The sequence below is a fragment of the Panthera tigris genome, chromosome B4 (genome assembly GCF_018350195.1).
Source record: "Panthera tigris isolate Pti1 chromosome B4, P.tigris_Pti1_mat1.1, whole genome shotgun sequence".
Classification (NCBI taxonomy): domain Eukaryota; kingdom Metazoa; phylum Chordata; class Mammalia; order Carnivora; family Felidae; genus Panthera; species Panthera tigris.
The window spans coordinates 29,343,409-29,365,902 of record NC_056666.1 but is presented as its reverse complement, the minus strand read 5'-3'; the positions used below and the strand labels follow the sequence as shown (position 1 = coordinate 29,365,902).

The following is a 22,494-nucleotide window of genomic DNA, read 5'->3' as shown; positions in this document are numbered from 1 at the left end:
TTCCCCCTGAGATCAGGAACACAACAGGGATGTTCACTCTTACCACTGTTGTTTAACATAGTGTTGGAAGTCTTAACTTCAGCAATAAGACAACAAAATGAAATCAAAGGCAGCAAAATTGGAAAATAAGAAGTAAACTTTTCACTTTTCACAGATGACATGATAGTCTACATGGAAAATCAAAAAGACTCCACCAAAAGACTCCTAGAACTGATACATGAATTCAGCAAAGTCACAGGGTACAAAATCAATGTACAGAAATAGGTTGCATTTCTACACACCAGTAATGAAGCATTAGAAAGAGAAATAAAGAAACTGATCCATTTACAATTGCACCAGGAACCATAAAATACCTGGGAATAAACCTAACCAAAGAAGTAAAGGCTCTGTATGCTGAAAAACTATAGAAAACTTATGAAGGAAACTGAAGAAAACACAAATAAATGAAAAAAACATTCCATGCTCATGGATTGGAAGAATAAGTATTGTTAAAATGTCAATACTACCCAAAGCAATCTACACATTCCATGCAATCTCAATCAAAATTTCACTGGCATTCTTCTTAAAGGTAGAACAAACAATCCTAAAATTTGTATGGAACCACAAAATACCCCAAATAGCCAAAGTAATATTGAAGAAAACCAAAGCGGGAGGCATCATAATCCCAGACTTCATCATCTACTACAAAGCTGTAATAATCAAGACAGTATGGTGTTGACACAAAAGTATACACATAGATCAATGGAATAGAATAGAGAACCCAGAATTGGACCCACAAATGTATGGCCAATCTTTGTCAGTCTTTGACAAAGCAGGAAATAGCATTCAATGGAAAAAAAGACAGTCTCTTAAGCAAACTGTGCTGGGAGAACTGGACAGCAACATGTAGAAGAATGAACCTAGACCACTTTCTTACACCATACACAAAAATAAATTCACAATGGATGAAAGACCTAAATGTAAGACAGGAAACCATCAAAACCCAAGAGGAGAAAGCAGGCAAAAACATCTTTGACCTCAGCCACAGCAATTTCTTGCTTGACACATCTCCAAAGGCAAGGCGATTAAAAGCAAAAATGAACTATTGGGACCTCATCAAGATAAAAAGCTTCTGAGAGGAGAAGCCAAGACGGCGAATAGCATGAAGGGTTTTTTTGTGTCTCGCATCCATGAAATACAGCCAGATCACTGCTAAACCATTCTGCACACCTAGAAAACTGATTTGAGGATTAACGCAACATATACGCACAATCTGAACCACAGAACTCAGCAGGTACATGGTACAGAGAGGTGAACTGGGGGAGAGAAAAGCCACGGAAGGCAGGGAGCTGTTTTTGTGTGAGGAGAGAGAAGGGAGATGGGGTGGGGGGAGAATACAGGAAATGCTCCTCCCTCCCCCAAAAACAGCTAGAGAGAAAGTGGAAAAGTGGTAACAGCCACAGGGACTGAACTAAAAAGGGAGAAAGGAGAAATAAGAGGGTTTCAATTCTATTAAGACTCTATAAACAGGGTGGGGGCACACAGAATCTGAAATCTGCAGCTTGATATCTGGCAGTGCTCTGGTGAGAAGGGCAAATCCCCAGGAGCAGAGAGAAGTCTGGGGATCTTCAAGCCACATGAGGAGAGGCAGTTCCCCTGCTGGGAGGACATCTGGTAGAGTCTATGTGGCTTCCTCAAAGGCAAAGGCCCAAGTGGACCCAGGAGAACAACCACATTCACTGATGCTGAACAAGGTCTTTGGGGGTGAAGCCTTGTGCCAGATATGTGTTGTGATTTACCATAATGCCTGAAACGCTGCTGCTACATGATCCTGTGAACTTTTTCTGGTGTGGGCTGGCACCCAGCCACAGTCTCTAGGCATCAGCAGCAGTATGGTCTGGCAAACATTCCTGGGTTTGGCCAGCACCTGGCCATTGCTCCTTGAGACCCTCCCACAGAGGGGCAAAAGGAATCAAAGCCGCAGTCCCTCAGATATAAGGTTTTGGGGAAAACAGCCACATCTGAGATAAAACTCAGCAGGAGGTGCTGCCTGGGGTTTGGTCACAGACAGTGTCAAAGAGGGGAGTAGAAGCCAAAGACAAAGGACAGGTGCATGGTTGCAGATTGGGGAAAACAGAGTTCCAATACTAGAGACTGGGTAGCTGAGTGATTCCATTTTTAACCCTCCCGCACATGTGTATACACACCTATAAGTGCCACAATTCATACCAGTAAGCTAAGCAGTGCCATCTAGTGCAGAATGGAACCATTACATTAAGCCCAGCCCAACTGGGCCAACCTCAGTCTTCAGGAACACGTCTCTGCAAATGCTTAGTTTATGGACTATAAAGCACTTCATAGTTTGACTTCTAGGGGAAAACAAAGTAATTTCAAACGCATTTCAGTCTGTTCACTGGTCCATTTATTCAATTTGTTTTCTTTTTTCTCTTTTTTATTTCTTTTTTGTTGAATACAGACAGAGAAAAAAAATATTTTTATTTTCAATTTTTGTTAAAAATATTTTTCATTTTTTCTACTATAATTTTACTTTTTGTAAATTTATTCAAATTCTATTTAACTTCCATCATTTCATTTTATTCTATTTCAGTTTATTCATTTCTTCAAATTTTCAAATGATTTCTTTTTCTTTTCTTTCCCCTTTTTTCTCTAATCAAGCCCCTTTCAACACCCAGACAAAAACACACCTAGAATCTAGCATCATCTTTTTGATTTTTTTTTTTTGTGTGTGTGTGTGTGGTTTTTAATTTTTTAATTTAAAATTTTTTTAATTTTAATTTTTTAAATTTTTTACCTCCTTAATTCCTTTTCTTCCTTCAAAATGATGAAACGAAGGAATTCACCCCAAAAGAAAGAGCAGGAAGAAACAACAGCCAGGGAATTACCCAACACAGATACAAACAAGATGTCTGAAACAGAATTTAGAATCACGACAATAAGAATACTAGCTGGAGTTGAAAATAGATTAGAATCCCTTTCGGCAGAGATAAAAGAAGTAAAAGCTAGTAAGGATGAAATAAAAATGCCATAACTGAGCTGCAATCTCGAAAGGATGCCACAGTGGCAAGGATGGATGAGGCAGAGTGATACAGAGGAAAAACTTATGGAGAACAATGAAGCAGAAAAAAGAGGGAGGCTAAGGCAAAAGAGCATGCTTTAAGAATTAGAGAAATCAGTGACTCATTAAAAAGGAACAACATCAGAATCATAGGGGTCCCAGTAGATAAAGAGAGAGAGAAAGGGATAGAAGGGTTGTGTGGACAAATCATAGTGGAAAACATTTCTAACCTGGGGAAAGACATAGACATCAAATTCCAGGAAGCACAGAGGACTCCTGTTAGGTTCAACAAAATCCAACTATCAACAAGGCATATCATAGTCAAATTCACAAAATACTCAGGCAAGGAAAGAATCATGAAAGCAGCAAGGGGAAAAAGTCATTAAACTACAAGGGAAGATACATCCAGTTTGCATCAGATTTATGCACAGAAACTTGGCAGGCCAGAAAAGAGTGGTAGGATATATTCAATGTGTTGAATCAGAAAACCATGCAGCCAAGAATTCCATATCCAGCAAAGCTGTCATTCAAAATAGAGGGAGAGATTAAATTTTCCCAGACAAACAAAAATTAAAGGAGTTTGTGACCACTAAACCAGCCCTGCAAGGAATTTTAATGGGGACTCTCTGAGGGGAGAAAACATGAAAACAAACAAACAAACAAACAAACACCAAAAGCAACAAAGACTAGAAAGGACTAGAGAATACCACCAGAAGCTCCAACTCTACAAGCACCATAATGGCAATAAATTCATATCTTTCAGTACTCACTCTAAACGTCAATGGACTAAATGCTCCAATAAAAATACATAGGGTAACAGAATGGATAAGAAAACAAGATCCATCTATATGCTGTTTACAAGAGACCCACTTTAGACCTAAAGACACCTTGAGATTGTAAGTAATGGGGTAGAGAACCATCTATCATGCTAATGTTCAACAAAAGAAAGCCAGAGTATCCATACTTATCTCAGATAATTTAGACTTTAAAATAAAGACTGTATCAAGAGATGAAGAAGGGCATTATATCATAATTACAGGGTCTATCCATCAAGAAGACCTAACAATTATAAACATTTATGCTCTAAATGTGGAATAACCAAATATATCAATCAATTAATCACAAACAAAAAGAAACTAATTGATATTAATACTATAATAGTAGGGGACTTCAACACCCCATGTAAAACAATGGACAGATCATCTAATCAGAAAATCAACAAGGAGACAATGGCTTTGAATGACACATTGGACCAGATGGACCTAACAGATATATTCAGAACATTTCATCCTAAAGCAGCAGAATATACATTCTTCTCCAGTGCACATGGAATGTTCTCCAGAATAACCCACATACTGGGACACAAATCAACCCTCAACAAGTACAAAAAGATCAAGATCATACCATGCCTATTTTCAGACCACAACCCAACGAAAGTCAAAATCAACCAGAAGAAAAAATTTGGAAAGTTAACAAATTCTTGGAGACTAAAGAACATCCTACTAAAGAATGAATGGGCTAACCAGGAAGTTAAAGATGAAATTAAAAAGTACGTGGAAGCCAATGAAAATGATAACACCACAACCCAAAACATCTGGGATGCAGCAAAGGTTGTAATAAGAAGAAAGTATATAACAATCTAGGACTTCCTAAAGAAGGAAGGTCTCAGATACACAACCTAACCTTACACATTAAAGAGCTGGAAAAACAACGGCAAATAAAACCCAAAACCAGAAGAAGACAGTAAATAACAAAGATTAGAGCAGAAATTAATGCTATTGAAACCAAAACAACAATAACAACAACAACAAAAAAAACACAGTAGAACAGATCAATGAAACCAGGAGCTGGTTCTTTGAAAGAATTAACAAAATTGATAAACCACTAGCCAGTTTGATCAAAAAGAAAAAGGAAAGGACCCAAATAAATAAAATCAAGAATGAAAGAGGAGAAATCACAACCAACACAGCAGAAATAAAAACAATAATAAGAGAATAGTATCAGCAATTATATGCCAATAAAATGGGCAATCTGGAAGAAATGGACAAATTCCCAGAAACATATACAGTACCAAAACTGAAACAGGAAGAAATAGAAAATTTGAACAGACCCATAACCAGTAAAGAAATCGAATTAGAAATCAAAAATTTCCCAAAAAACAAGAGTCCAGGGCCAGATGGCTTTTCAGGGGAATTCTACCAAACATTTAAGGAAGACTTAACACCTATTCTCTTAAAGCTGTTCCAAAAAATAGATATGGAAGGAAAACTTCCAAACTCTTTCTATGAAGCCAGCATTACCTTGATTCCAAAACCAGACAGAGACCCCACTAAAAAGGAGAACTATAGGCCAATTTCCCTGATGAACATGAATGCAAAAATCCTCAACAAGATATTAGCCAACTGGATCCAACAATACATTAAAAAAAATTATTCACCACGACCAAGTGGGATTTATAACTGGGATGCAGGGCTGGTTCAATATCCACAGAACAATTAACGAGATTCATCACATCAATAAAAGAAAGGACAAGAACCATATGATTCTCTCAATGGATGCAGAGAAAGCATTTCACAAAATACAGCATCCTTTCTTGATAAAAACCCTCAAGAAAGTAGGGAGAGAAGGATCATACCTCGAGATCATAAAAGCCATATATGAACAACCCCATGCTAATATCATCCTCAATGGGGAAAACATGAGAGCTTTCCCCCTAAGGTCAGGAACAAGACAGGGATGTCCACTCTCACCACTGTTATTCAATATAGTATTGGAAGTCTTAGCCTCTGCAGTCAGACAACACAAAGAAATAAATGACATCCAAATTGGCCAGGAGGAGGTCAAACTTTCACTCTTCACAGATGACATGATACTTTATATGGAAACCCCAAAACATTCCACAAAAAACTGATAGAATTGATTCATGAATTCAGCAAAGTTGCAGGATATAAAATAAACTCACAGAAATTGGTTGCATTCCTATACACCAACAATGAAGCAACAGAAAGAGAAATCAAGGAATAGATCCCATTTACAGTTGCACAAAAAAACATAAAATACCTAGGAATAAATCTAACCAAAGAGGTGAAAAATCTATACAATGAAAACTATAGAAAGCTTATGAAAGAAATTGAAGAAGACACAAAAAAATGGAAAAAGATTCCATGCTCCTGGATAGGAAGAACAAATATTGTTAAAATGCCGATACTAACCAAAGCAATCTACATATTCGATGCAATCCCTATCAAAGTAACACCAGCATTCTTCACAGAGCTAGAACAAACAATCCTAAAATTTGTATGGAACCAGAAAAGACCCTGAATAGCCAAAGCATCTTGAAAAAGAAAACCAAAGCAGGAGGCATCACAATCCCAGACTTCAAGATATACTACAAAGCTGTAATCATCAAGATAGTATGGTACTGCCACAAGAGCAGAAACTCAGATCAATGGAACAGAATAGAGAACCCAGAAATGGACCCACAGACATATGGCCAACTAATCTTTGACAAAGCAGGAAAGAATATCGAATGGATTAAAGACAGCCTCTTCAGCAAGTGGTGATGGGAAAACTGGATAGTGTCATGCAGAAGAATGAACCTGGACCACTTTCTTACACCATACACAAAAATAAACTCAAAATGGATGAAAGACCTCAATGTAAGACAGGAAGCCATCAAAATCCTTGAGGAGAAAGCCGGCAAAAACCTCTTTGATCTTGGCCACAGCAACTTCTTACTCAACACATCTCTGGAGGCAAGGGAAACAAAAGCAAAAATGAACTACTGGGACCTCATAAAAATAAAAAGCTTCTGTATAACGAAGGAAACAATCAACAAAACTAAAAGGCAACTGACATAATGGGAGAAGATATTTGCAAATGACATATCACATAAAGGGTTAGTATCCAAAATCTATAAAGAACTTCTCAAACTCAATACCCAAAAAACAAATAATCCAGTGAAGAAACGGGCAAAAGACATGAATAGACACTTCTCCAAAGAAGACATCCAGATGCCAACTGACACATGAAAAAATGCTCCACATCAGGAAAATCAGGGAAATGCAAATCAAAACCACAATGAGATACCACCTTATACCTGTCAAAATGGTTGTGTGTGTGCATATATATATATATATATATATATATATATATATGCACACACACAATGGAGCATTACTTGGCAACCAAAAGAATGAAATCTTGCCATTTGCAACTACATGGATGGAACTGGAGGGTATTATGCTAAGTGAAATTAGTAAGTCAGAGAAAGACAAAAATCATATGACTTCATTCATATGAGGACTTTAAGAGACAAAACAGATGAACATAAGGGAAAGGAAACAAAAATAATACAAAAACAGGGAGGGGGACAAAACAGAAGAGACTCATAAATATGGAGAACAAACTGAGGGTTACGGGAGGGGTTGTGGGAGGGGGGATGGGTTAAATGGGTAAGGGGCATTAAGGAATCTACTCCTGAAATCAGTGTTGCATTATATGCTAACTAATTTGGATGTAAATTCAAAAATTAAAAGGAAAGGGAAAAAAAGATAAAATTTTCTGCATCTCAAAGGAAAGAATCAACAATACTAAAAGGCAACTGATGGAATGGGAAAAGATATTAGCAAAGGACATATTGTATGAAGGCTTAGTATCCAAAATCTATAGAGAACTTACCAAACTCAACACCCGAAAAACAAAAATCCAGTGAAGAATTGGGCAGAAGACAGGAATAGACACTTTTCCAAAGAAGACATCCAGATGGCCAACCAACAGATGATACATTGCACAACATCACTCATCATCAGGGAAATAAAAATCAAATCCACATGGAGATACTACCTAACACCGGTCAGAATGGCCAAAATTAACAACTCAGGAAACTACAGGTGCTGGTGAGGATGTGGAGAAATGAAACCCTTGTACTATTGGTGGGAATGCAAACTGGTGCAGCTGCTCTGGAAAACTGTGGAGTTTCCTCAAAAAATTAAAAATAGAACTACCCTATGACTCAGAAATAACACTGCTAGGAATTTATCCAAAGGATACAGGAGTTCTGATTCATAGGGGCACATGTACTCCAATGTTTATAGCAGCACTTTCAACAATAGCCAAATTATGGAAAGAGCCTAAATGTCCGTCAATTTATGAATGGATAAAGAAGATGTGGTTTATATATACAATGGAATACTACTTGGCAATTAGAAAGAATGAAATCATGCCATTTGAAGCAATATGGATGGAACTGGAAGGTATTATGCTGAGTGAAATAAGTCAGTCAGAAAAGGACAGATATCATATGTTTTCAGTCATATGTGGATCTTGAGAAACTTAACAGAAGACCATGGGGGGAAGGAAGGGGAACAAAATAGTTACAAACAGAGAGGGAAGGAGGCAAATCATAAGAGTCTCTTAAATACAGAGAAAAAACTGAGGGTGGATAGGAGGGTGGGGGAGAGGGGAAAATGAGTGATGGGCATTGAGGAGGGCACTTGCTGGGATGAGCACTGGGTGTTGTATATAAGTGATGAACCATGGGAATCTACCCCAAAAACCAAGAGCACACTCTACACACTGTATGTTAGCCAATTTGACAATAATTTACATTTAAAAAAATAAAAATAAGAAATTAATAAAATCTAAAACAATGATCTTAATGATATTCACTGATGCTTGAGAAGAGACTGGAAGACATCAGTGAGTCCCTTATCACAGAGATGAAAGACTTAAAAAAAAAGAATCAATCAGAGATGAAGAATGCAATAAACGAGATTGGGAACATGCTTGTTGCAATGCATAGCAGGCTGGGAGAAGCAGAGGAATGAATTAATGACCTGGAAAACAAAGCAACGATAAGCAATGAAGCTGAACAAAAGAGAGAAAGAAGAATTGTGTAATACAAGAATAAACTTAGAGAACCCAATGATCCCATCAAACATAATAATATTTATATTATAAGAGTGCCAGAAGAAAATGGAGAGAAAAGGGGTAAGTATATTTATTTGAAGAAATAATAGTTGAAAACTTCCCTAATCTGAGGAAGGAAGCACAGGAGGCACAGATCCAGGAGGCAGAGAGAACTCCAATCAAATCAACAAAAGCAGGGCAACACCAAGACATATTGTAATTAAATTTGCAAAATATAGTGATAAAGAAAAAAATCTTAAAAGCATCAAGACAAAAGAAGTCATTAACTTACAAGAAAAAAAAACTTATAAGGCTAGCAGGAGATTTTTCAACAGAAATTTGGCAAGCCAGAAGGGAGTGGCATGATATATTCAATGTGATGAATGGAAAAAATCTGCAAGCAAGAATACTCTATCCAGCAAGGGTATCATTCAGAATACATAGATAAAGAATTCCCCAGACAAACAAAAAGTAAAGGAGTTCATGACCACTAAACAAGCCCTCCAAGAAATATTAAAGGGGATTCTGTGAGTAGAAAGGAGAGACCAAAGTGATAGTATAAACATAGGAAACACAAAAGCAAGTAAAATGAATATTTCTATAAACAATCTGTGAAAGAACTCACCAAAAAAGGATATAAAATATTTCCAAAATGTACAGAGCAGAGGAGAAAAGAAGGGGTTTAAACATAAATGACCACCAAATTAATATAGACTGCTATTTGTAGGAGGTTATATACAAACCTACTAGTAACCATATGGAAAACCTCTAATAAATATATAAGAATAAGGAGAAAGAAATCCAAATATATCATTAAAGAAAATCAGCAAAACATGAAAGAGAGAAAAACAAGAAAGGATCAGAGAAATTCTTCAGAAACAACCACAAATCAAGTAACAAAATGGTAATAAATACATATTTATCAATAATTACATTAAATGTAAATGGACTAATCATTCCAATCAAAAAACATAGGGTGTCAGAATGGATTAATAAAAACAAGACCCATCTATATGCTGCCTACAAGAGACTCATTTGAAACCTAAAGACAGCTACAGATTGAAAGTGAGGGGAAGAGAAACATTTGTCATGCAAATGGATGTCAAAAGAAAGCCAGAGTAGCAATACTTATATTGGACAAACTGGATTTTAAAATAGACTCTATACTATCAGACCCAAATATTCTTAGTCTCTCTGAAATAAAAATTAAAAAATCACAAACCCAAATTCAGTAATTAATGCTTTAGCATTTTATCTCATTTGGAAAAGTGCTAGATGTCCAAAAAATTCAATCCCATTTATCACGCAAGCAAAACTTTAGTTTCTGGTTACCAAAGACTTTGAAAACTATCTTAATTACTCCTGAAAACTTACAGACAGAATTAAGCATCATTTTAAGCCATCTTTTTGCTAACAAATTGTAACAGATAACATGAGCTTATTTGACCTTCAGCAAACCTAGATAGAATAAGTTTCATATTTGGTGCTGATAACTCCAAAGACATGTCTATCTTAATTAAATGGTAAACATGCTTTGTACTTTATAACTTTCTGAGGTTTTTAAACAAAATTCCCCAAGATTTAAATTGTAAATGAAGTCCTTTTGATTAATTAGGCTTGTTTGTTTGGTATGTTAAGTTACTCTGGAAGCACCATTAAACAAATAGTAAGTCTTAGGTTACATTTGGGTAAATGCTTTATTCTAGAGATTATATGCAATTCTTAAAGTTTCAATATTTTCTGCTATAAGGTCATCACTTGATATCCTAACTATTGAAGTGTTATGTGCCACAGAAATAACTGGATTTCCTTGCCAGCTATACTGTAATCTCTTATCAGACCCTTAACTGTGTCCATTTTTGAGTCTTTGTGTCAGTTTTTGTGACTCTTATTGGAAAAATTGCTGGTTCTCTAATATTTGCTTTTATAGATTAAGGAAACTTCCTCTTAAGAGGTCTGTAATATACAAAAATGTGATAAAGTTTTCACTTATAAAAAAACTAAAGTGTTTAACTTTTTTCTCTACCCGAACCCTCTGAAATTCACAAGCTCAGTGAGGGTTCTTTCTTCCATGGCAATCATACTTATTTGCATAAGTTCAATAAGAATCTTCTTCTTGTACCAGGACACTACTGGAAACATTGGTTATTTTGCCAAGGCTTTGACTGGAATGTCATATTTGAGAGATATGCATAGAATCAGATGTGACCATACAGCTTTCAGGAACTAAGGTTGACTTTATGAAGCATGTAGCCAATAAAGTCCCTTGGAAATATTGGCCTGATACCTTACTTACAGAGTTCCCAGCAGCCTTACCAGGTGGAAGAATGTCACTTTCTGGCAGGTGCAGGAAGATCAAGATATTTGGGGGACATTGTGAAGAGGAATTTGCCCAAATCAACAGGTATTGCAAGCATATCTGATGGCAAATACTTGGCTTAGCTTCTGGCCTGGAGAGGCTACTAAAAGTTCAATCTAGATTCCTTAGAAAAAGTTCCAGCAAAGCAAATTTTAAAGATCTATATGACCAATCACTATTTTTGCTATGCTTATGTGATTAAGCCAATTATGTTAAAACTGGATTTGTTTTACAAACAAATTGGTCTTTTTTTAAAAATTTTTTTAATGTTTATTTTTGAGAAAGACAGAGAGACAGAGTGCAAGCTGGGGAGGGGCAGAGAAAGGGAGACACAGAATCTGAACAGGCTTCAGGCTCTGAGCTGTTAGCACAGAGCCCAACATGGGGCTCGAACTCACAAACTGTGAGATCATGACCTGAGCTGAAGTCAAACCTTTAACTGACTGAGCCACCCAGGCACACCAAAAATGAATTAGTCTAGGGGCACCTGGGTGGGTCAGTTGGTTAAGCATCTGACTTCAGCTCAGGTCACGATCTCACAGTTTGTGAGTTTGAGCCCCATGTCGGCCTCTGTGCTGACAGCTCAGAGTCTGGAGACTGTTTTGGATTCTGTGTCTCCCTCTCTCTCTGCCCCTCCCCCACTCACACTCTATCTGTCTGTCTGTCTCTCTCTCTCAAAAATAAATAAACATTAAAAAAATTTTTTTAAAGTGAATTAGTCTTGATTTGACTATCTGGAAATGAGGGTAATTGGAAAAACTATGTTTCAATGACACAATTTTATGGATGTTAAATTCTGGTTCTGATTGTCTTTAGATATTTGTTGTTTGCTTAAACTAGACAACTTGAGGTAAACTTCAAAAAACATTGTCAAAATAGCATAGGCATGGACAATCTTCTTGCTTGTTATTCTGTGGGGAAAATAACAGAATCTCATGGGCAGTGACTATTTAAACAATTGGAAAATGGGATCAATTCCTCCAACAATTGTATATAAAAATCCTTTTCTCATTGAAGACCTATCAATAGAAAAAGACTACAGTGCTTTATTAAATTATTCACTTGAGGCTGGGTTCATTCATAAATCTCTAAATGTACAAATCATATCCTCCCTAAACCTGATCTAGCAGCTACTAGAAACCTACCCCATATAAACCCAGTAGACCTGGTTTATTTAAAGGATTGGAAGTCTAATATATATCAGGGGATTTAATTCAAAGGTGGAAGGGCCCCTACTGGGTCATATTATGTACTCCCACTGAAGTAAAGTTAAAGGGGCACTCTTAATGGGCTCATATATCTAGAATAAAACCTATACCTCCTTTACAGTGGTGAGGGAGCATGGGGCAAGCTGAGGGCAAAGTACATACCAGCTAATAGTGCACGTGCGCGCGCACACACACACACACACACACACACACTCCTGCCCACATGGGATACGTGTGATATTCCTTGGACATTCCTCGCTACCCACAAACAAAGGAAAGGGGTTTAAGTGCTTGCTACATTGACATGGAAAACTAAGGCAAATGAAAAATTAAATTCTCTTACTGCCTACAGCCCATTAACAAGTCCTTGAAACAGGCAAAGTGACCTCCCTCTAGGAGCTCAGCTGCCTTGATAATGACACTTTGCCAGGGGCAAAAGGGTATCTTGGCTTAACATTATCCAGACCTCCCAGGGTCCTTTGAGTCTACTTTAGCATACAAAAATTCCTTCAAAACTTCCTTTATCTCAACACCCCAAGATATATGCTGGCAATCATACTTCAAGTTTATGGCCCCATGATATACATCTGAAGGGTCTCATGACTGAGGTTTTCCTAAATGGTAACAAATGTCATTTGTCTTACACAGCTAGCTCCTCAAGGTCCTGGAAATCTTGCTTCCAAAATACCTTAGAGACTTACTCTATCCCTAACCCCCTCCCAACCTGAGTGTATATAATCAGTTACCTGTCACAACCCCAGTGCAGCTCTTTCTGCCCACGGGTCCTGTCCTGTGCTTTAATAAAATCATCTTTTTGCAAGAAAGATGTCTTCAAGAATTCTTTCTTGGCCATCAGCTCCAAACCCCCCCATCACCCCAAAACCCAATCAACAGTAAATTAATGAGCAAACTAATGTGCATTCTTATTCCTGTGAACCCGTGGAAGACCTCAAATTCCTCTTCAAATCACAATAAAGGACTGGAGGAAAATTTTAGTTAACTAACACATATTTCTAAATATATCTGTGCATGTATATATACATATACATATATACACACACTATATATACATATATATACATATTTATTTATATTTATATACACATTATATAAATATATAATGATATGCCTCATAAGAGAAAGCTGCCTTCTCTACATCTGATAGCCAGTGCATTGCAGTCTCTGAAAGGAGTTATTGTCAAGGATTCATGTCCTTCTGGGCTATCCATGTTCTTACATATTTCTGCATTCCTATCCTAGACACCTGCATTCAGAGGGCTACTTATGAGAGGTGAATGGCTTTAGTGGAGACACTTTTCAAGTACCTCTGCCAAAACTGACCTATTAGGGGACCTTGAAGATATTATTTATCCATTCTAACTCAGTATTTGGTTTTTCCCTCCTAGACTTTCTACCTCCTTTCCCTGGTCCCAAGATCCAGAGAACAACAGGACCTTTATGTTTGGAACCCCTTCAAAAGTGAAATGATGTCCCTTTCTACACTGATACAACTGTCCCTTTCTTGGTGCCATTCTATGGAAAGAAATGAACACTAGGGAGCCAGTTCCCTTTCCTATTTAATCTTTTAATCTAATCACAGTAAGTGAATAAAGCCTTAATTGTTACATTGAATTTGGCTTATTGTCTTATGTAACTACACAGACATCTGGGAACTCTATCTATGACAAGTTGGCACAGAAAACAGGATAGTCAATTAAGTGCAATATTATTCTGGAAAAACAAAAATCCAGAAGATTCCATGGAGCCACTTTTGGAAGATAATAGAGAAGTCCACAGACTTCTGGTTTGCAAGACTTTGGAAGTCTGGAGGTACACTTCATCAGCCATGCCAGTGGGTCCAATGCAGTTTGGTCTGCAATGCAGTTTGGTCTTGGAAAGTAGTAGCAAATACTTTCTGTAAGCATTTCAGTTCTGCGGGGTACCAACTGTCCTTCTCTTTAGCCCCTGTCTACATGGCCAAGATGCCATGTAGTAGTCAAATTAGAGATTCAACAGAGGTGGCTCTGAGAAAGCTAGGGAAGCAATTTTGGGGCTATAACTTATGATTATCCACTGATGAGATTAAAAGTCATCAGAGAGTCTGTGAGCAGAGTTGTAGATGCTCTAAGCAAGTCCCTGGCACCAACGAATACCCATGATGCAGCTAGTTATAGAGACTAGTTTTTTAATGAAAAAGAATACAGAACCCTTCAGTACTGCTTTTCCCAGGTGTCTGAAGAGACTTTAGAGGCTGAGTAGCTTGCCTTCACAATGAAGGAGGTAAATCTTATTAAAGGAAGTAAGGGAAAGTGGTACCTTTTGGAGTAACTAACTATAGAATCCCACCTTCAGAATACCCTGACAAGGGCCACTTTGCCCAAGAAAGTAGAAGAAAGGGAATAAATGAGATGCAAACACCAAAGACCCTCTCTACTCTCAAATGGGTACTATTTAGGTTCCAAAAGATTTGACCCACCTGTAATGAGCTCCCTGTGACTAAAATATGTTTGGACCACTCTTGCAGAGTGCTTTAGCAGTCCCACAAACCATATTCGTGTCACCTTTGTTCTACAAAGAGAGAATGAGAAAAGTCCATGATAAGATTATTAACTAGACTCAGACTTCTAGGTTCATTCATGCAACTGTTGCTGATTATCAAGCTCAATTAAACCTCCCTATAAGTTCAGGTCAATTTGTCTATACACAATTTGGATCATAACTAACAAATCTGGGGGCATGTAAAAAACTACTGACAAAATACTAGATATAGACCATCAGAGAGAGTGACATAAAAAGGGTAATCATATACATACTCCTAGACACCCCAAGTAATGGTCTTCCTGGAGTGATCTTTGGATCTTGCTACTTAACAATGTTTTCTGAGTTGAGAAGTAGATGGGATGTCTACCAAGGAGCTCAGGACCATAGCATGCCTTTGAGGGTGCAAAATGAAGCCCCTAAAGTCTTCAGAGTGATAGCTCTATGATTAATATTAAGTGCTATTTCCTTCCCCAGTAAATCTTGATATGAATGAAAAATCCTGCAAACCTTAAACCAGAACTTTCAGTTTTTAAACATAAACAAAACTATGTATCAGGCCAAAGGCTCTATGTCCTCACCAGGGAAGGAAGGCCCTATACCAAAGTCAGAGTTCAATGGGGACATGGAGAAGAACTGCACTGGGGGTGACCTTTTGGATACTGGCACAAAGGTGTTTCTGATATACACAACCTATGACACCAGAATGAAGGGAAAATAGATAATCCTTTCTGGCTTAGAGTATGAAGCCACTGTCACCAGGACTCCTATCCTAATTTGACTATGGGTAGGACCAGTGGGCCACCACAGACCTCCACTATTATGGTGCCCACTACATTATATGTATAAATGCATTGTATAAATGCAATGTACAAATGCATTGTCTATGTGAACCTCTGCTTTCCTTGAAAGGAAATGTTTCAGTTAAGGCTACTTTAGTGGGATATGTTGAAGGCTGTGTGCCTAACTCACCTACCAGCCCCTGATGCTTTTGTTGCTCAAAAACAAATTCCTGAGGGAAAAAAAATACCTGCCCTCATTGTGTGCTTCAGGAAGACAAAGTTTCACCAAATGACCTATGCATGAGATTTGCGGTTTCTGGAATCTCAATTAATTATAGGTAGTTCAACTTGTCTTCGGTGACATGTCTAGTAAAAAGTTGCTTTGGCCAAAGTCAGAGGTTGCTGCCTGTGTTCTTCGGTAGGATTTTAATGGTTTCCTGTCTCACATTTAGGTCTTTAATCCATTTTGAATTTATTTTTGTGTACAGTGAAGAAAGTAGTCCAGTTTTATCCTTCTGCATGTTGCAGTCCAATTTTCCCAGCCCCATTTGCTGAATGAGACTGTCTTTTTTCCATTGGATATTCTTTCCTCCTTTGTTAAAGGTTAGTTGGCCATATAGTTGTGGGTCCATTTCTGGGTTTTATATTCTGTTTCATTGATCTATGTGTCTATTTTTGCCAATACTATACTATCTTGATGACTACAGTTTTGTAATATAGCCTGAAGTCTGGAATCATAATGCCTCCAGTTTTGTTTCTAGCAGGATTGTTTTGACTATTTGGGGTCTTTTGTGGTTCCATACAAATTTTAGAATTGCTCTAGCTCTGTGAAGAATGCTAGTGGCATTTGATAGCAACTGTGTTAAATGTGCTAATTGCTTTGGGTAGTATAGACATTTTAACAGTATTTGTTCATTCAGTCCATGACCATGGAATGTTTTTCCTCTTCACTTTCTTTCATAAGTCTTCTATAGTTTTCAGATCTTTTACCTCTTTAGTTAGGTTTATTCCTAAGTATCTCATTGTTTTTGGTGCAATTGTAAATGGGATTTATTCCTTGTTATGCTGCTTCACTACTGGTAAATATTAAATGCATTCTGCATGTTAATTTTATATCCTGTGACTCTCCTGAATTCGTGTATTAGTTCTAGAAATTTTTTGGTGGAGTCTTTTGGGTTTTCTACATACAGTATTTGGTCATCTGAAAACAGTGAAAAGTTTGACTTCTTCCTTGCTGATTTGTATACCTTTTATTTCTTTTTGTTGTCTGATTGCTGAGGCTGAGTACTATGTTAAATAGTAATGGTAAGAGTGGGCATCCTTGTCTTCTTCCTGACCATAGGGGAAAGGCTCTCACATTTTTCCCAATGAAGATGATATTAGCTGTGGGTCTTTTGTATATGACCTTTATGTTGTTGAGGTATCTTCCATCTATCCCTACTTTGTTGAGAGTTTTTATCAAGAATGGATGCTGCTTTTTGTCAAACGCTTTATCTGCATCTATTGACAGAATCATATGGTTCTTATCTTTTCTTTTACTAATGAGGTGTATCACATTGATTGATTTGGGTATATTGAACCAGTCCTATAGCCCAGTAATAAATCCCACTTGATCATGGTAAATAATTCTTTTAATATAATGTTGTATTTGATTTGCTAGTATCTTGTTGAGAATTTTTGCATCCATCCTCATCAGGGATATTGGCCTGTAATTTTCCTTTTTAGTGGGATTTTTATCTGGTTTTGGGATCAAGGTAATGCTGGCCTAAATAGAATGAATCTGGAAACTTTCCTTCTGTTTCTATTTTTGGAACAATTTGAGAAGAATATGTACTAACTCTGCTTTAAATGTCTGGTAGAATTCCCCTGGGAAGCCATCTGGCCCAGGAATCTTGTTTATTGGGATACTTTTGATTACTGATTCAATTTCTTTGCTGGCTATGAGCCTGTTCAAATTTTCTATGTCTTCCTGTTTCAGTTTTGGTTGTTTGTGAGTTTCTAGGAATTTGCTAATTTCTCCCAGATTGCCTAGTTTGTTGGCATATAATTTCTCATAGTATTCTCTTTTTTAGGTTTGTTTTCTAAAATTTATTTTATTCATTTTGACAGAGAGAGAGAGAGAGAGAGAGAGAGAGCATGCAGGGGAGGAGCAGAGAGAGAGGGAGAGAGAATTCCAAGCAGGCTCCATGCTGTCACTGTGAAGTCCAAAGCAGGGCTTGATCTCATGAACTGTGAGATCATGACCTAAGCCAAAATCAAGAGTCAGATCCTAACTGACTGCTATAAAAGGAATACAAAAGATCTCTACAAAATGAATTGGGAGGATTTCTAGAAGCTAATGTTAGGTGGAAAAAAACTGTGAAATAGAGAATACCTAGCATGCTACCTTTTGTAAAAGAAAGAAGGTAACATAGAAATAAAGAGAACGGGAAGACAGGTTTTTTTTTTAATGAAATATTAAAGAACAAACTAGAAAACAATTTAATTGGATACCTATAAGAGAAGGATGAGGACTGAGTAATGTAAGGAAAAGAAAGATACTTTATATATCTCTTTTTGCATATTTATCACTTTTGAAAATTCATTTTTACTTATTCCAAAAAATAACTTTTAAATATGAGAAGGAAGACTAAAGTTGAAAGCAAACTTAATGAACCTAATGATGGAAAAAACAAGGACGTACCCAAGTAATCAATCACCAGTATTTGACATACACCTTCAGTCTTAGGCAAGAGAGTGGGGTGTGTAAACATCCACAAAATTTTTAGTAGTTTCGCCTCTTTCTAGTGCTATCAGGTAAATAGCTGTGAATCAATTTTAGAAGTATTATAGGACAAAGCAAAAGTATAAATGTGTTCATGTTGCTCAAAGTTAGAATTCACACTGTGACTACATATATGAAATGGAGAAAGGCAATAATAAGTCCTGAATGAAGTAACTGGAATTGAAAATGTCTGTAAGAACTCGTGATTTCTAAATATGTCTATGTATGTATATGTATATGCACATGTGGTCATTTGTGTGTGTATGTAGGTCTCTTTGTTTATGAATACACACACGTGTGTGTGTATATACCAGTGTTCCAATTCCAGGTCAAAATCCTATATGTGATCTTTCAGCCTTTATCATAGGCAATTACAAAGACTTTACCTGGAAGTCATTATGGGGTAAAATTTCCTACCTCGCACTCATTGGATGCACAGCAAGTGCACTGAAGGCACTAGAGGTAGTTGCAGTCAATGACTAAAGCTAACACTTACCTCCACTTCTGGCTGACCATGATCTTACACATGAGAGATCTGCATTCTCACGCAGGCACCTCCATTCAGAGCCTCCTTATAGAGGAGTAATCCTTAGCTGAGACACTGTACTGTTCATGTGTCTATACCCAGACTACCTTAGCAAGTAGACCTGGGGGACACTTTTCTCTGACTCAGTATAACATATTTACTTACTCCAAACTCTGAACCTTCTAACTTTCCCTGGGCCCATGGTCCTTAAAACATCAGTGACCTTTCTGCATCAGGGGATGCAGAGAAATGTTTCCTTTCTCCACTCCTGTCTATGATGAGATACCTGACCCTTACCCAGTACTGTTCTGTGGGAAAAATGAAAGGTTGGTAGAGTCTCAGCTCTTTTCTGTTTAGACTCTTGCTTATACTATCACAGTAAGTGGATTGTTATCTTAATTGACCAACCTGACAACTGGCAGCTCTCTCTCACAAATTCGCACAACTGAGCAAAGTGGTCAATGAAACATAATGCTTTTCTGAAAAAGCAAAATTGGCAAAACACCTTTGGGAGTGTTAAGAAAGACATGGGTCACTCTTGGACCTTGCAAATAGATCATTGAAACGTCTGAGGATCCAATCAAGCACGTTGCCAGGCGTACCAATGAGTTTCAGAAAGTGCTGGTAGATGCCACAGAACACTCTCAGAAAGTTCTAATGGATTGTTAAATAATACTTTCAGTTTGAGGGGAACATTTGTCTTTCACTTTAGCCTCCAAAATTCTGGCTAAGTTACCCTGGTGAGTTAAATTAGAGATCTAACAGAGAGACTTTAAAAAAGCTAGAAAAGCAATTCCGTAGCTAATAATTATAAGACCAAAAGTCACCAGACCCTGCAAGCTGAGTTGTACTCTATGGCTATTGTGAACTCTGTCCTAACACTGATAGCACAAATCACAGCAAGTTTTTAAGACTCACACTTTTACTGAAAAAGAATGTAAAGGTCTTTGGAATAACTTTGTTCAGTGATCTGATGAGATCTTACAGACTTAAGTAGTTTGCCTGCATAATGAAGGAGGCAATCTTATTAAATATAATAAGTGATAAAGGCATCCTGTGAGGTGCATTACTCCCTACAGACCATCTATTTCAGAGTGTGCTGACAGTAGCCACTTTGCCTCGGGATAAGGAAAAAAATGGAAAGAAATATAAAATGATGCAAAAAACTGAAATCATCTCCATCATCATCTGGGTAGTAGTAATAGACTCATTACTTGTTTGGGTCCACAAGTAATGAGTTTCCATAATGAAAAATATGGATAACTGTCTTCCAGAAAGCCAGGTAGCCTCTTAGGTACATAAAAGAGTGAGAAGAATATATGATCAGATTGTTGACTAGTTTCGTGTTTCTAGATTCGCTTCCTTCAATACTACTGGTCATGGAGCACAAACCTACTCATAATGTGTGTCAATCAGTTGTGACACTTAGATCTTAATTGACACATTTTGAAAATGCAAAATTTGGCTGCTGCCAAGACAAAGAGTGATGTAAAAATGGTAATAATACACCCTCTACTGGATGATATAGGCAATGTCCTTGCTTAAGATCATTGGGTCTGATTACCATACAGTGGGGTCTCAAAGGAATAGATTGATTGTCTCTTTACCAAGGTACTCATGGTAAGATTATGGGCCATGAAGGACATAACATGTAAACTCACTAGTGTCTACATAATGCCACTATGAATACAAGTGTTATTTCCTCTACTATCACTACAGTGAATCTTGAAATGAATCAGAGAAACCCATATACATTCACCCTGATCTCAGCTTTCAAAAATAAATAAAACTAGGAGTTATATCAAAACGTCTATATTCCCAATAGAGATATAAAGACCTATTCCAAGGACAAAGTTCAATAGACAGGTGGGGCAGGATGACAATTCCATTTCTTGGGTCTTTTGAATATTGCTGTACTGGTAACCATGATCCCCACAAACCCTGGTATCAACATGAGAAAGAAATAGATAATGCTCCCTGGTTTGGAGCCACCCAACACTAAAAACCTTTTCTAGGCCAGACTATGGTGGATTCCATTATTATTGCCTCTACTAATGAATATATTATTGGTATACATAGATACATTATCTATGTGATCCACCACTCATATTCACTCCCAAGTACTGACAGAATTTTCTGCAGTTAGGGCATTTTAATGGAGCTTATGGAAGATCCTGAGCCACAGAACTACCAGAACCTAGTGCCAATATCTACCAAAAACAGGGTGCCTGGGTGGCTTGCTTGATTAAGCATCTGACTTTGGCTCAGGTCATGATCTCACGGTTTGTGGGTTCAAGCCCTGCGTCAGGCTCTGCGCTGACAGCTCAGAGCCTGGAGCCTGCTTTGGATTTTGTGTCTCCCTCTCTCTCTTCCCCTCCCCCACTCATGCTCTCTCTCTCCCTCTCTCTCTCTCTCTGTCTCTAAAAAAATAAATAAACATTAAAAAAAATTTTAATATCTACCAAAAACAATACTGACTGCCTGGGTATAAAAAAAAATAACTGCCCTTGTTACTGAGTTTAAGGAGGCAAACAAATTTTGTAGACTGTTTCTCAATTAAATTGCCTCATCTAGCCTGTGCACAAAACTTTTGGGTGCCTAGAGACTGATTAAGGCTCTACAAAGTATTTGTACCACTGACATTGTGGTGCTGACACTGGCACTGTCATAGAAGCTATTACTGAAGATGAAGGAACTTGGTATACAGCAACCAACATCTTGAACTCCCTTTAAAACATCCCTCTTCATGCTAATGACCAGGATCAATTTACCCTTGTAAAATTGGTTGAAATATGCCACTAATGTCCTTCCACAAGTCTCCTTAAAGTCCCCATCTGTCTGTCACCAATGTATAGGGCAGGATCTGGAAAAAGTCCCATTTGCAGAGGGAATACTAGCCGTTCACTATATTGATGACATCCTTCTGGTGGGCGCAAACAAGGACACTATCCATCAAGGACTGCATATCGTGCTGATCCATATGGGGCAATATGGCTGGGTCATTAATATAAAAAAGGTACAAGGACCTAGTATCCAAGTGAAATTCCAGGGAAGGATCTGTATGAGATAAGACATCTTATTCCAAAGAAGATGTTTGTGAATCTTTTGGCCTTCTCTTCCCCAAATTATAACAAGAGTTTGAATATTGGTGGGACTACTTTGACTACTGATACTTTCTACCCAAAGAGGTTTCATAGCACATATTTATGGGGCTAGCAGAAGGGCTGTTACCTTTGATGGAGACCCAGCCAACAAGATGTTATAGAGTACCTCCAATAGGCCACTCAAGCCGCTTTTCCTTGAACTGCTCTGATCCCCATTTGGTTTCTGAGTTACTGATCTCAATAATATA

At 37.5% G+C, this 22,494-nt stretch overlaps 1 protein-coding gene across 8 annotated transcripts in view; it reads right to left on the bottom strand.

Annotated features, from left to right (window-relative positions):
* Positions 1-22,494, bottom strand: part of LOC102948481 (coiled-coil domain-containing protein 7-like) — a 227,246-nt gene that overhangs the window by 187,688 nt on the left and 17,064 nt on the right. The window lies entirely within an intron of this gene.